A 12,576-nucleotide genomic window follows, 5' to 3' on the forward strand; every position below is an offset into this window, starting at 1 on the left:
TGCGGTTATCGAATGCGACCGACAACTGGTGACCATACGAGACCCTAGTGGGGGAGTTCTTACGATGTACGGCGAGGGTACACGTTCTGGATCAGCGTTTTGTTCGGCCGCTAGGGCATGGCAGTGTCTACAGCAGGGCTGTAAGGGTATTGTGGCGTATGTGACGGACACGCGGGTGGATTCCAAGAGACCGAGGTCAGTTGAGGAGGTTCTGGTAGTGTGTGAGTTCCCGAATGTATTTCCTGAGGAGTTGCCGGGAGTGCCTCCTGTGAGGCAAGTGGTGTTCAGTATCGATTTGGTTCCGGGGGCCGCGCCTATCGCTAAGGTGCCTTATCGCCTTGCACCTCCAGAGATGCAAGAGTTATCATCGCAGCTTCAGGAGCTGCTGGGAAGGGGTTTATTCGGCCGAGCAGCTCGCCGTGGGGAGCGCCTATTCTGTTTTTCAAGAAGAAGGATGGTTCCATCGGATGTGCATTGATTACCGGGAGTTGAACAAGCTGACGGTCAAGAACCGTTACCCGTTGCCGAGGATTAACGATTTGTTCGATCAGCTACAGGGAGCATCTTGGTTCTCCAAGATCGATCTAAGGTCTGGATATCATCAGGTGAGGGTGCGGAATGAGGACGTCCATAAGACAGCGTTCAAGACGCGTTATGGGCATTACGAGTTTGTGGTGATGCCTTTTGGGCTCACCAATGCCCCGACAGTGTTCATGGATCTCATGAACCGAGTTTGTAGGCCGATGCTGGATCGGTCAGTGATTGTGTTTATCGATGATATTTTGGTGTATTCGAGATCTAGAGAGCAGCATGAGGAGCATTTGAGGGAAATCCTCGGAGTTCTGAGGTCGGAGAGGCTTTATGCCAAATTCTCCAAGTGTGATTTCTAGTTACGAGAGGTCCAGTTCCTAGGTCATCTCGTTAACCAGAAAGGGATATTGGTCGACCCGGCCAAAGTTGAGGCGGTGATGAGTTGGGAGGTGCTGAGGTGACCCTCCGAGATCAGGAGTTTCCTAGGGTTGGCAGGTTATTATCGGAGATTTATCAGGGATTTCTCCAAGATCGCGGTGCCACTCACCAGGTTGACCCAGAAGGGTGTTACTTTTTCATGGGGCCCCGAGCAGCAGACCTCCTTTGAGACACTTCGCCAAAGGTTATGCGAAGCCCCGGTGTTAGCCCTCCCGGAAGGGATGGAGGACTTTGTGGTATACTGTGATGCATCGATTTTGGGGTTGGGAGCGGTGCTGATGCAGAGAGGGCATGTGATAGCATATGCATCGAGGCAGCTGAAGCCTCCTGAGACGATATATCCCACCCATGATCTAGAGTTGGGGGCAGTGGTGTTCGCCCTCAAGATTTGGCGTCACTACTTATATGGGGTTTGGTGTACGATATACACAGACCATAAGAGTTTAAAGTATTTGATGGATCAGCCCAACCTAAATATGCGTCAGAGAAGGTGGTTGGATGTGGTCAAGGATTATGATTGTGAGATCCTGTACCACCCATGCAAGCCTAATGTGGTATCCGATGCACTGAGCCGCAAGGCGGAGAGCACCCCGCTGCGGGATGTATGTTTGAGATTGACCGTGATAGCTCCAGTGTTGGACGCCATTCGTGGGGCACAGGCCGAGGCTGTGCAACCTGAGATGCAGAAGAGGGAACGGGTTGTTGGTTTGGTTTCAGAGTTCGTTACCGATTGTCAGGGGATTATGACATTTCAAGGGCGTATCTGGGTGCCATTTGTGGGAGGAACGCATACCATTTTGATGGAGAAGGCTCATCGGTCGAAATTTTCAATCCATCCGGGGGCCACTAAGATGTATTTGGATCTAAGAAAGGAGTATTGGTGGCCCTGTATGAAGAGGGATGTCGCGTGGTTTGTTGAGAGGTGCTTGACCGGCCGTAGGGTTAAGGCCGAGCACCAGAGGCCGCATGGTAAGTTGCAGCCACTGGAGGTTCCCGAATGGAAGTGGGAACAGATCACTATGGATTTCATCACCAAATTGCCAAGGACTGCCAGAGGAGTTGATGCAATTTGGGTGATTGTGGACAGATTGACGAAGAGCGCTCATTTTCTTGCTATCAGTGAGAGTTCTTCAGCAGAGAAATTGGAAAAGGTGTATGTGAGGGAAGTGGTATCTCGGCATGGGGAGCCGATCTCGATTGTTTTAGACCGTGATGTGCGCTTCACTTCCAGATTCTGGAAGAAGTTTCATGAGGAGTTGGGTACTAGGCTGCATTTTAGTACCGCATATCATCCCCAGACAGACGGTCAGAGTGAACGGACGATTTAGATGCTTGAGGACATGCTCCGGGCATGTGTATTGGATTTCGGGGGTACCTAGGATGCATATTTTCCCTTGGCAGAGTTTTCCTACAACAACAGCCATCATTCGAGCATTGGTATGCCACCCTTTGAGCTGTTGTATGGGAGGAGGTGTCGGACCCCCATTTGTTGGGGAGAGGTTGGACAGCGGGTGATGGGCAGTACAGAGATCGTGCTTCAAACGACAGAGCAGATCCAGCAGGTCAGATATAGGTTGTTGACCACTCAGAGCCGACAGAAGAGTTATCCAGACAGACGCCAGCCCGAGCTTGAGTTTCAGGTCGGCGACCTTGTACTCCTGAAGGTCTCTCCTTGGAAATGAGTGATTCGATTCGGGAAGAGGGGCAGGTTGGGGCCCTGATATATTGGTCCTTTCCGAGTGATCGCGAGGGTAGGCCGGGTAGCCTATCATTTGGATTTGCCAGCAGAGTTGGGGCAGATTCACGACACTTTTCATGTGTCGCAGCTGAGGAAGTGTATAGCCGATGAGTCGGAAGTGTTTCCATTAGATGATATTCAGGTGGATGCGAGCCTGAATTATGCTGAGAGACCAGTGGCCATCAGAGATCGGAAAATCAAGGTTCTGAGGAACAAGGAGGTACCCTTGGTTTTGGTTTAGTGGCAGCATCGGAAGGGGTCTTAGATGACCTGGGAGCCGGAGCGTGAGATACGTGAGTAGCATCCGGAGTTATTTGCAGAGCGAGACTTCGAGGGCGAAGTCTAGTTCTAGTGGGGGAGAATTGTAAGAGCCCGGATTCCCAGGTATTATTTATTCATATATTTTTGGTGTTTTGTGAAGGGACTCGGCGAGTTGGAGCTCAAACTCACCGGGTAGGATCGCGGTTTTGGACGCGGGTTCGCGCCTGGACTCGGCGACTCCAAGGGAATGGACTCGGCGAGTCCACGTTGTTTAATGAAACCCTAATTTCCCGGTGTTGATCCCTTTTTAAAGGATCTTATGACCCTTCATTGCAGCTACCTTCAACCTTGAGAGCACCAGAGCATCTGAGAGTCCTTGGGAGTGAGATAAGAGGCTATTATTCACCATCTTTGTGTGTGTTTGCAAGAAAGGAAGAGGAAGGCCAAGCTATGAGAGTTGGGGAGCTTGGATCTACTTCTATTTCGGTAGAGGAAGCTATTTGAGGTAATATTCAGAGCTTATTCTCGTGTTTTTGTTGATATGGCCAAATCTAGGGTTTCTTCATGCCTTGTTTGCCTTGTATTTGGAGTGTGAGAGGTCCCTTGGGGAAATGGTACCTAGATCTGGACCTTAGTAGGTCCAGAGAGTCCCAAATGCCCTGCTTTATGCCTTTCCTTTTGAGTTGGGGACTTAGGTTACCATTTTAGAGGTCATTTCACCAAAAGGAGCCTTGTAGGCGTTGCATGGTAGCCAAGATTGTAACTTTACGTGATGAATGTGCTTGGAAGGACTGGATCTATGAGTTAATGGAGCAGATCTGACCTCAGGAGCGAGTTTGATTTGATGCATGGCATGGACTCGCCGAGCCTGAAGAACAGACTCGGCGAGTAGCATGAAGATTGTCCTTAACCACTCAGCGAGTGGTCTTGCCGAGTTAAGGGGTTGACTCAGTGAGTCAGAGAGGGTTGTCGAGTGGACTGAGTCAAGCTGGAACTCGCCGAGTTGAGTCGTGGTGGCCCCTCGATTCATGCCAGGTGGAACTCGTCGAGTTAGGAGAGTACTCGACGTGTCAAGAGAGAACCCTAGGGAGTCAGTGAACACGTATAGACTCGCCGAGTCGCTCTAGTGCACTCGCCGAGTCCGGTCAAAGTTGACCGTTGACCAGAGTTGACTAGTGTTGACTTGATAGGGGTAGTCAACCTTAGTTGAGAAAGTGTTAATTAGAGATATATTGTATTATTGGAGGATTATAGCTCGGAGGATCGAGCGCGAGTGATTTCCGGGATTAGCGAGTATCGAGATACGCGAGGCGAGTCTTCTCACTATACTTTACCTTGAGTAGGTAATCAGAGTTATGTAACAGAGTATTGGTATGCTATATGTATGTTTTGAGTTGTACTACATTATTTCTATGTGATTTATGCTGTGCATGTTTATAGAGTTGGAACCGGAAGGTTCCCAGAGTTAGAACCAATGGGTTCACAGAGTAGGGTCCATGGACCCACAGAGTTATAGCCTCGAGTGGCTAATATGTGTTATGTGTGGTATTTTGGGGAACTCACTAAGCTTTGTGCTTATAGTGTTGGTGTTAGTTGTTTCAGGTACTAGTGATGACCGTGAGAAGGCGCCGGCTTGATCAGTACACACACATGGGATTTTTATGATATGTGATCTTGGGATACTTTGTATGAAATTGATTGGAGTTTCAAACATTGATGCTTTTATGAAAATTAAAGGAATATGTTTTTATATTATGCAAAAAATTGTTTTGAAATTCACGGTGTTACACAGGGCAGGTGCCGCTATGGAAAGTGTGGGAAGACGCACTATATGGCATGTTTGGTGGGTGGTTCTGGCTGCTTCATGTGCGGTAGGATGGGTCATTTAAGCAAGGATTGCACTGCTACCAGCACCACCACCCATGTATCTTATCTGATTTGCGTCTGTTGCAATTAGAGGGGCCATAAGAAGGCCATAATTATGTCATGTGGTTTTTGACAAGATAACTCTCTCAGATTCCTTTATCTTTATCTCTTTAAGATACTTCACAATTAATGTAATTTTACTTAATCATTTAAGTTGCCATGATCTATCTATGTAGATTTTTATTCCAAGAGTTAATATGTCGACTATTTACAAGGATAGGAATATTACTGAGCTCCCACTATCTTTGTAGAAAAAACACAAGTGTCATCTTGATTTATAATCAAATCACACTATGTAATTATCTTATAAGAAAGAAGATTCTTACTTTGAGATGCTAGCTTAAATCTGGAAGAATTTTCAATCATATATGTTTTTCCCTTTGAACACTTACTTACTCTTTATAGTCGAACTATATCAAGGAAGATTAATCAAGACCGTACTTGATAATCATCTCTATGTGTTTTATTAGTTTCGGATCAACTATTGCGCAAATTCAACAATAGTTGAAAACTTGCTAGTTCCAAAACTATGATGCATTTAGTTTAAGGATCTTTAGCTCTTAAAGTTCCAAAATGCTCCCACTTAGAAAAAGAAATTTCTAAGTACTTGTATTCTAGAATGACAATTAGTGGGATTAGTAAAAACTTCATCATAAACAATAAGGATACTCTACATAAATGGAATTAGTAGATTCTAGAGTGGTTAAGCTTATTGTCTAACATGAGCTCAATGAGTCCATACCTTTTAGATAAGGATACACCATTACATCCTTAGCCTAAAGAAAGTATTTAATCCACTTGTTTGGTTGGAAAAATATATATTCAATATATATTTGTTGCAGTGAGCATAATTCCAAAAATTTATAAAGCAAATAATTCTTCAAAACATCATATAATAGACTGTAAGGTCTATAGTTTATCCTCTTCAAAAACTTGTACCATCGACATTCAATCAATGGCCAGTCGATCCTATCCCATTTGAGAATTCGAAGGCTACCTCAGATATCAAAAGATAGATCCAAGTGCCTGGTCATCTTGTGCCACAACAACCATACTAATGACAAGTGAGTGATTTTGTTGGAATGAGTTGTGAATCGATTCCACAATTCCTAAGATGTTCTAAGAACACTTGGTTTAACAAACTCATTTTCTTTATCATAATAAAAGGTTAATGATGATCTCATTAACGTGTATTTGATTCTTCACTATGAAAAAATTTAATCAAATCAAAGGTTTCATCAACAACGAATAAAAGTTGTCAGTGAAGTTGATTAAGTATCTATCACCAAATCTATTCATGGATTGAAAAAATTACATACATCACTTATGCATAATTTTTTTTCAAGTTTTTTGTTATTTAAGTACTAATAGTGAAAGAAACATGTGAATCATCTTCCAATATAAATAGGATCCACATATATCAAATGAATCAAGCTCATTTGCCTTCATAAATTCCATCATTTTGAAGTTGGTATATGTATTTCTTATTTATATTGTGATGATGATTATGACATAGATAAGTTCCAATCAAATATCATTTGATCATTTAGGTTTTATGATCAGAACTATCAATTTAATGAAAACTTATAGGTTTACTTCATAATTAACATTATGAGAAAATATTCTTTAATATAGAATACATCGTTTCAGACCATAAATGTGAACATCCATTAAACAATAAGTAAATCTATATTTATGCATAAATTAGAACTATTACATTTCCCTATAAGATAGGTTCACAAACATATATTGTTTAAATAAAGAATATAGCAACACTTGTTATATCTTAAGCACGAAATGTCATTCATTTATAATAAGTTTATTATTTCTTCTAATCATCAGCACATAATATCAATTATTAGTGTCACATGAAGCATAACATACTCAAGTAAATGTTGGAAAAAATAAATAGTTCTATCATATAGATATTTGAAGTCTTGTCCAAGTAAGACTTCTTAGCTCGATGAGATGAGAGAAGAAATTTCTCTTTTAGTGTCCAGTTTCTTCCATAATAGAAACAACACTAATCATTTGATCATTTCTTGATTTCTGGGTTTATGTTGTATTTCCCTTAACTGAACTATAAGTCTATTTGAGAACACAATCTCTCAGATTTCATTCTATTCAATTTTTGAACAGACTTAAAGCACTTTCTAGTGTTCTGATTGACTATCTGCTTTACTCAATGAGACATCTGATATGTTTCATAATTATCCAAAACTTTTTGCAAGTCAAAGTTAATTACTCGAGTATGATGTGGGACACATCAACATCATCAAAATAATACTTTCATCAAAGTATCTTGATAAGACAGACTAGCTTGCAGAGGTTATTCAGGTATGAGATCTTTCAGTATATATAATTTCTATTTATCCTTAAAGTGGAACCTCAATATATTATACCAGTTACAAAAATTATAACCATCAAATGTTACTGTCTCTTGAAACTCAACAAGTGAGAGACTTTGCAGGGCGTAAGAGTATTAACAGTTATCAACAGAATTTAACAAAATTTCATTTAGTATTTTCAATATTTAGTCTTTAAAAAATTAATACCTTTTATTGTTACTTAAAACATTAATTCATTAAAGTCTAGGATCCAAGTAACGGAACAAGTAAATGGTTAGGTGACCTTTATCCCATAAACTTAATCAAACTCGGTAGGTAGCGATTACCAGTTGCACACAATATGGAACTCCTAGATTATGGGATCCTAAGCAACTATTTCTTAGTTTGGCATGTTTATCCAATCTATGTCTCTGACCTCTCATGCTTAGGTGACCTTTATCACACAAAATTCTGATCAAGTCATCATACTTGAAACAACTTGTAGTATTGTAACTAACTATTGACAAAGTGACCCTTTAGAAACCAGAAACTATAAAACTATCCCGAACATCATAATCCAATCCTAATGACTAGGTGACCCTGTGACACTATGACCATACAAATGATAACAAGTGTTCTTCAAAAGGATGACAATCACTTGTATTTTTTAGAAAATGTTTTATATATGTTTTACAATTGCAGTTTATAAAAACATGGTCTCATGAATATTCCATGCATCCAAAAATTCTTGTAACCTTTTGTAAAATTCATATCACCTGTTATGAGGTTCTTTAGGTGCCAAATAAAACTTCATTTTATTTTTCATTAGCCGCGATCAATTATAAACTAAAATCCGATATTTTAAAGTTTAGTCGTAGATCGGTTTTAAGAACCGGTAACAGTTTTAATAAAATTTTATTTTATACTTAAGACTGAGACTTTTGGATGAGTTATAGAATCACTATTTTAAATCTCCTTTTAACAATGAAAAACATATGACTTCATGAATTTATAGAATAAACTTGTTTTATTTTATAAACTCAATTTTATGCATCTTATGATAAAAATCATATTTTGATAAACCAAAACTTGGATGATGATACTTATGTTTTAAATATCATTTGACATGCATAAAACATAATATCAACATGTTGCGTTACGTTTAAAACACCAATATCATATATTAAGTTTCGACGCAAAAAAAAAATAATCACTACTTTTATTATTTGTCGTTATAACGTTATAAACCGACCTTAATCTTTTTAATAAAAAAATCCATATTTATTATAAAGACATGGAGTTTATATAATGTTTAAACATCTTTTAAACCATTTCAAATATTTGAAAGTTGACTATTTATAAGTTTTACGATAAAACTATTTTCAACAAAAAATCAATTTTTAACACGTAAACCAGTTAACCGGTAAAAATGTTTTTATAAATATTCATTTATAAACATCTTATGTTATCTTTAAAAAATGTTTTTACTCAAACTCCAAGTGATATTATCTTGTGTTAAAATGTTGGTTGACATGTAAAACTCATTTTCATACACAAAACATAACATACAATAACATAAAAATAAACACCACATGCACGCATTATAATGTGTATAAACCAAGCCATGTCTACTAATAATTTTTGTGAGTCATCACAAGAATTATTAAGTCTGGAGTCTTGGTTCTACCCACCGGCAAGAATTTTTTGACCTGATTAAATGATTGTAGATTGGCTATTTCGGGGTTCCATGCCCATGGATTTCCTTATTATAGCTTTTTTGATTCGTCGGGTATGCCGGCTAAGAGTATCGCTTCTCGCTTTGCTTGCAAGATTATAAGCAAGCCGTAGCATTTTGACCCAGATAGAACTCTTTCAATTCATGAGAGAAAGTGCTTTAGTAGCGATTTCCCTGTTCTAGTGCAAGATGCAAGGAGAAGCACGAGCGGAGCAGTCTGGCTAAACGTGCAATGCCCCGTAGGGAGATCTAGCTTATTGGTCTAGTGCTTCCGGGTGCTTGCCAGTTCTGAATGACTGAACTTAGTTTGCCATGTTCTTACAAGAAAGAATCTCTTTTCTGAATCCAGTCTACGCATATCGAATTCAGTAAAGACTTGCGTAGATGCCTTCCTTCAAATAGAGTTCATCATGTTGATGGTCTTTACTACACTAAGGCTAGATCCGTACTAATCCTAGCCTATTCTTATGAAGGAAGGTTAGCATGAAGCAACGACTAGATCCTCATAGTAGGCAGATTAGCTATGATTATGAAGTCAGGTAAGAAGCGTTATGCAATAGAGAAGCTAGCTAGTGAACTTAGACGGGTAGTTGATTTCAATAGGGAATTAAATTACAGGGAGGTCAGGTAGTCCTTAGGCCATTGAGCGAAACTCTTTGCATCCTCCTCTTATGAGAGGATAGGAGTGAAAGAATCATTATAAAACTACGAGGTTTCCCCCATTTCTTAAATCTCTCTTGCTACCTTATAATAGGTCCCTTAGACTATAGGTAGAAAGGCCGAGGTAGAGCTAACAATTCTCTAAAAGTAAGGACGATTAGCTACGTTCTAATGAAGCACATTCCAACAATTACCTATCCCGATAGGTGGAGGAAAAAGGCAGAGAACATTCTTTAATCAAAGACACCAATACCCATATCAAGATTAGAGCCATTTCGATCGAGCGGCAACCGTTGTTGTGGTATGGTCCAGAGTTGAAACTGGCTAACATAGGGCAAGGGTCCTAATGGGCAAGTATAAATAGAAGAAGCAGCTCCTCTCACTGCCCCGTATAGGGTTCTGGGCCTCGTATTTCAAATAAGGACTATTACTAAGGGAAAGCAACCCCCGGATATTGACTTCAAGTAAGAAAGTGAAAGTTCAGTCCTCACCGCCAAAAAGAAGACATCAACAATCTGTACTACTTCTCAGTAAATAACATTCTCTTAGTTAAAGAGTAAGTAGAAAGACGAATTAGTAATTTTACCTAAGGGTAGCCTTCCTTGTCGCCAAAGAAGAATGAGAATTGATAAAGTTTTCTTGGGCTTCAATAGCAGAAGCAAAGAAGTCAAATCAATTCAGATTTCGTGCCTAGCCTAATGATCCTATCCTCACAGCAGCTGGAGCTCTTGATTACACGTTCAAGTGAGTTTATGAATGAATGAAACCAGTTGAAGGCGTAGCCAAGGATGAAAGCTTTCATTGCGTTCTGCTATGGTTGGATATTTTCCTTGCCTAAAGCAGCTATCTTCTCTTCGCGAGTTAAGAATCCTATTTGTATGCGTGTTATCTCTTTTTAATTCTTCTAGTTTTTCCTTCTTATGCTTATGGGTGAGACTCCCTTTCTTCATAGGTTGTCTGTAAGTCTAGTTCGTGGTTCACGGGTGAGGTTACCTGGATAGATGGGCAGTTCCTATCGGTGGAGCTAAGACACCTTCGAGAGATATAGCTTTAGCTCTTGATGACACGGGCAAGACAATTCATGAATGAATGGAGAGTTTTCTATTTACTAGAATATCTTTCCTCTTGGGCATGCGCAAATTTCAAACACTGACTTTGTTTTCTCAAACCATGTTAAAGTCACACCTTCGGTGTCGTCTAAAGACTTTGATTTGCAATTTGTGAAGTCCTTGTAGGAACATTCCCTCGGGTGTCCCTGACTATCTCCCTGGTTAGTATTATTGGTATCGCCTATCGATCCACTGGCACCATTTGTGTTGATTTGCGCCATGGCGGCTGTTACAGAAGCTTGGAAGATGGCGGTGTCCATATGCTGAGGTGGAGGCAGTGGTGGAGTTGGTTGTGTGTTGTTGACACGCGTGATTGATTTATGTGGTGGCATCTTTCTGCCATAAGATTTAAAGATGTTTTCAAATTAGAACATCTTAACTATAGGCATGTCTATGTTGATTATATATGAATAATGTTATGAAATACACATAAATGGCCTAATTGTGTAGTCCTATAGTATCGTCAAATACTCCTATAATATTTTAAACTTTATGTTTGGTTCTAGAGTTTCCTTGTATGGAGTGTTGGTAAGTTTTAGACTTGTTGTTCACCAGATCATTCCCAAACACATGTTAGTTATATCTCGCATAAATATAGGTGATCAGGCTATATTCATCCCAAATATGATTACATAACTATCTAGGCTTAACCGCAGCGTCCAAATTATCTAAATACTTTTATATGATTCTTATTACGACACCGTTCTAGTACGTATGTAGGTACGTATACTTTCATAAAAAGACTTATATTTTAAAAATATACTTTAGTCAGAGCGTTTTACTCCTATTGTATTTATAGTTGTATATCTTATATGGTTTGATATACCTAGTTCACTATAAACAATCTTCTGATACCAATCTGTCACAGCCCCGAACTAGTAAAACGGCGGAAACGTCCGGGGGCGGATGATGTCATGTATAATATCATAACAATTGAATAATAGTTATCAAAGTCTTACAACCATCATATTGATAATTTAATATTTACATTGAGTTCGAATCATTGTTTATTTGACTCCAAAAATATACGACAAAAATATATGACATGACACTGCAATGCTCCATCTTCACAAAACCTGTGTGGGTACCTGTCTACTGATTCCATGAGAATACAAGTGGTTTTGAAAAAGTGTCAACATTTAAATTGGAGTGTTCATAAGCATTTTTTATGAGAGAGATATTTCGTTATTCCTTGAAAATGATAGTGTGGTCATCCAGAAAATCCAATATTTTCTTTTGAAGTGATTTGTAGTCTTATGAACTGAGGACTGAAAATTTATAAGTATTGTTGTATTTTGAAGTAGCATAATGTAGTTTTATATCTTTATAAAAACTATTTGAATGCATGATTCCAGAAATGTAGACTATATTACATTGGAAAATAGTGTAATGTAGTTTTATCTAAATAAAACTATTTGAAGATATGTATGTATTCGCAAACAAAGCGTGTTGTTATACCCCTTTGAATGCATGTATCTGGAACTACCAATTGTACTGTAACATAGTGTAAGGTAGTCTTATTATTAAATAAAACTTGAATGAAAGTGAGCCCCGTAAACCAAATGTTTTGTTAATACTTATTGTGAGTGTTATTATAACCATGCTAACAACTAGTGGCCTGCACGACGTTCTTTAGGCGTCAGAATGGTACGACATTTGTCACCCCAGACTTGCCGGTCTAACTGTAGCAAACAGTTTGGGTGCAGGATTGTCAGTCCCGTATAGATCTATACACAAGTTTCATGCTCTCCCTACAAGAGACTATGCTTATAATACAGGACTTTAGTTTGTACTCAAGAAAGTATGTGAAGATAGTGTCTCACAATCCTTGTATTAACCGGGTTACGTATA

The sequence above is a fragment of the Lactuca sativa genome, chromosome 4 (genome assembly GCF_002870075.4).
Source record: "Lactuca sativa cultivar Salinas chromosome 4, Lsat_Salinas_v11, whole genome shotgun sequence".
NCBI lineage: Eukaryota > Viridiplantae > Streptophyta > Magnoliopsida > Asterales > Asteraceae > Lactuca > Lactuca sativa.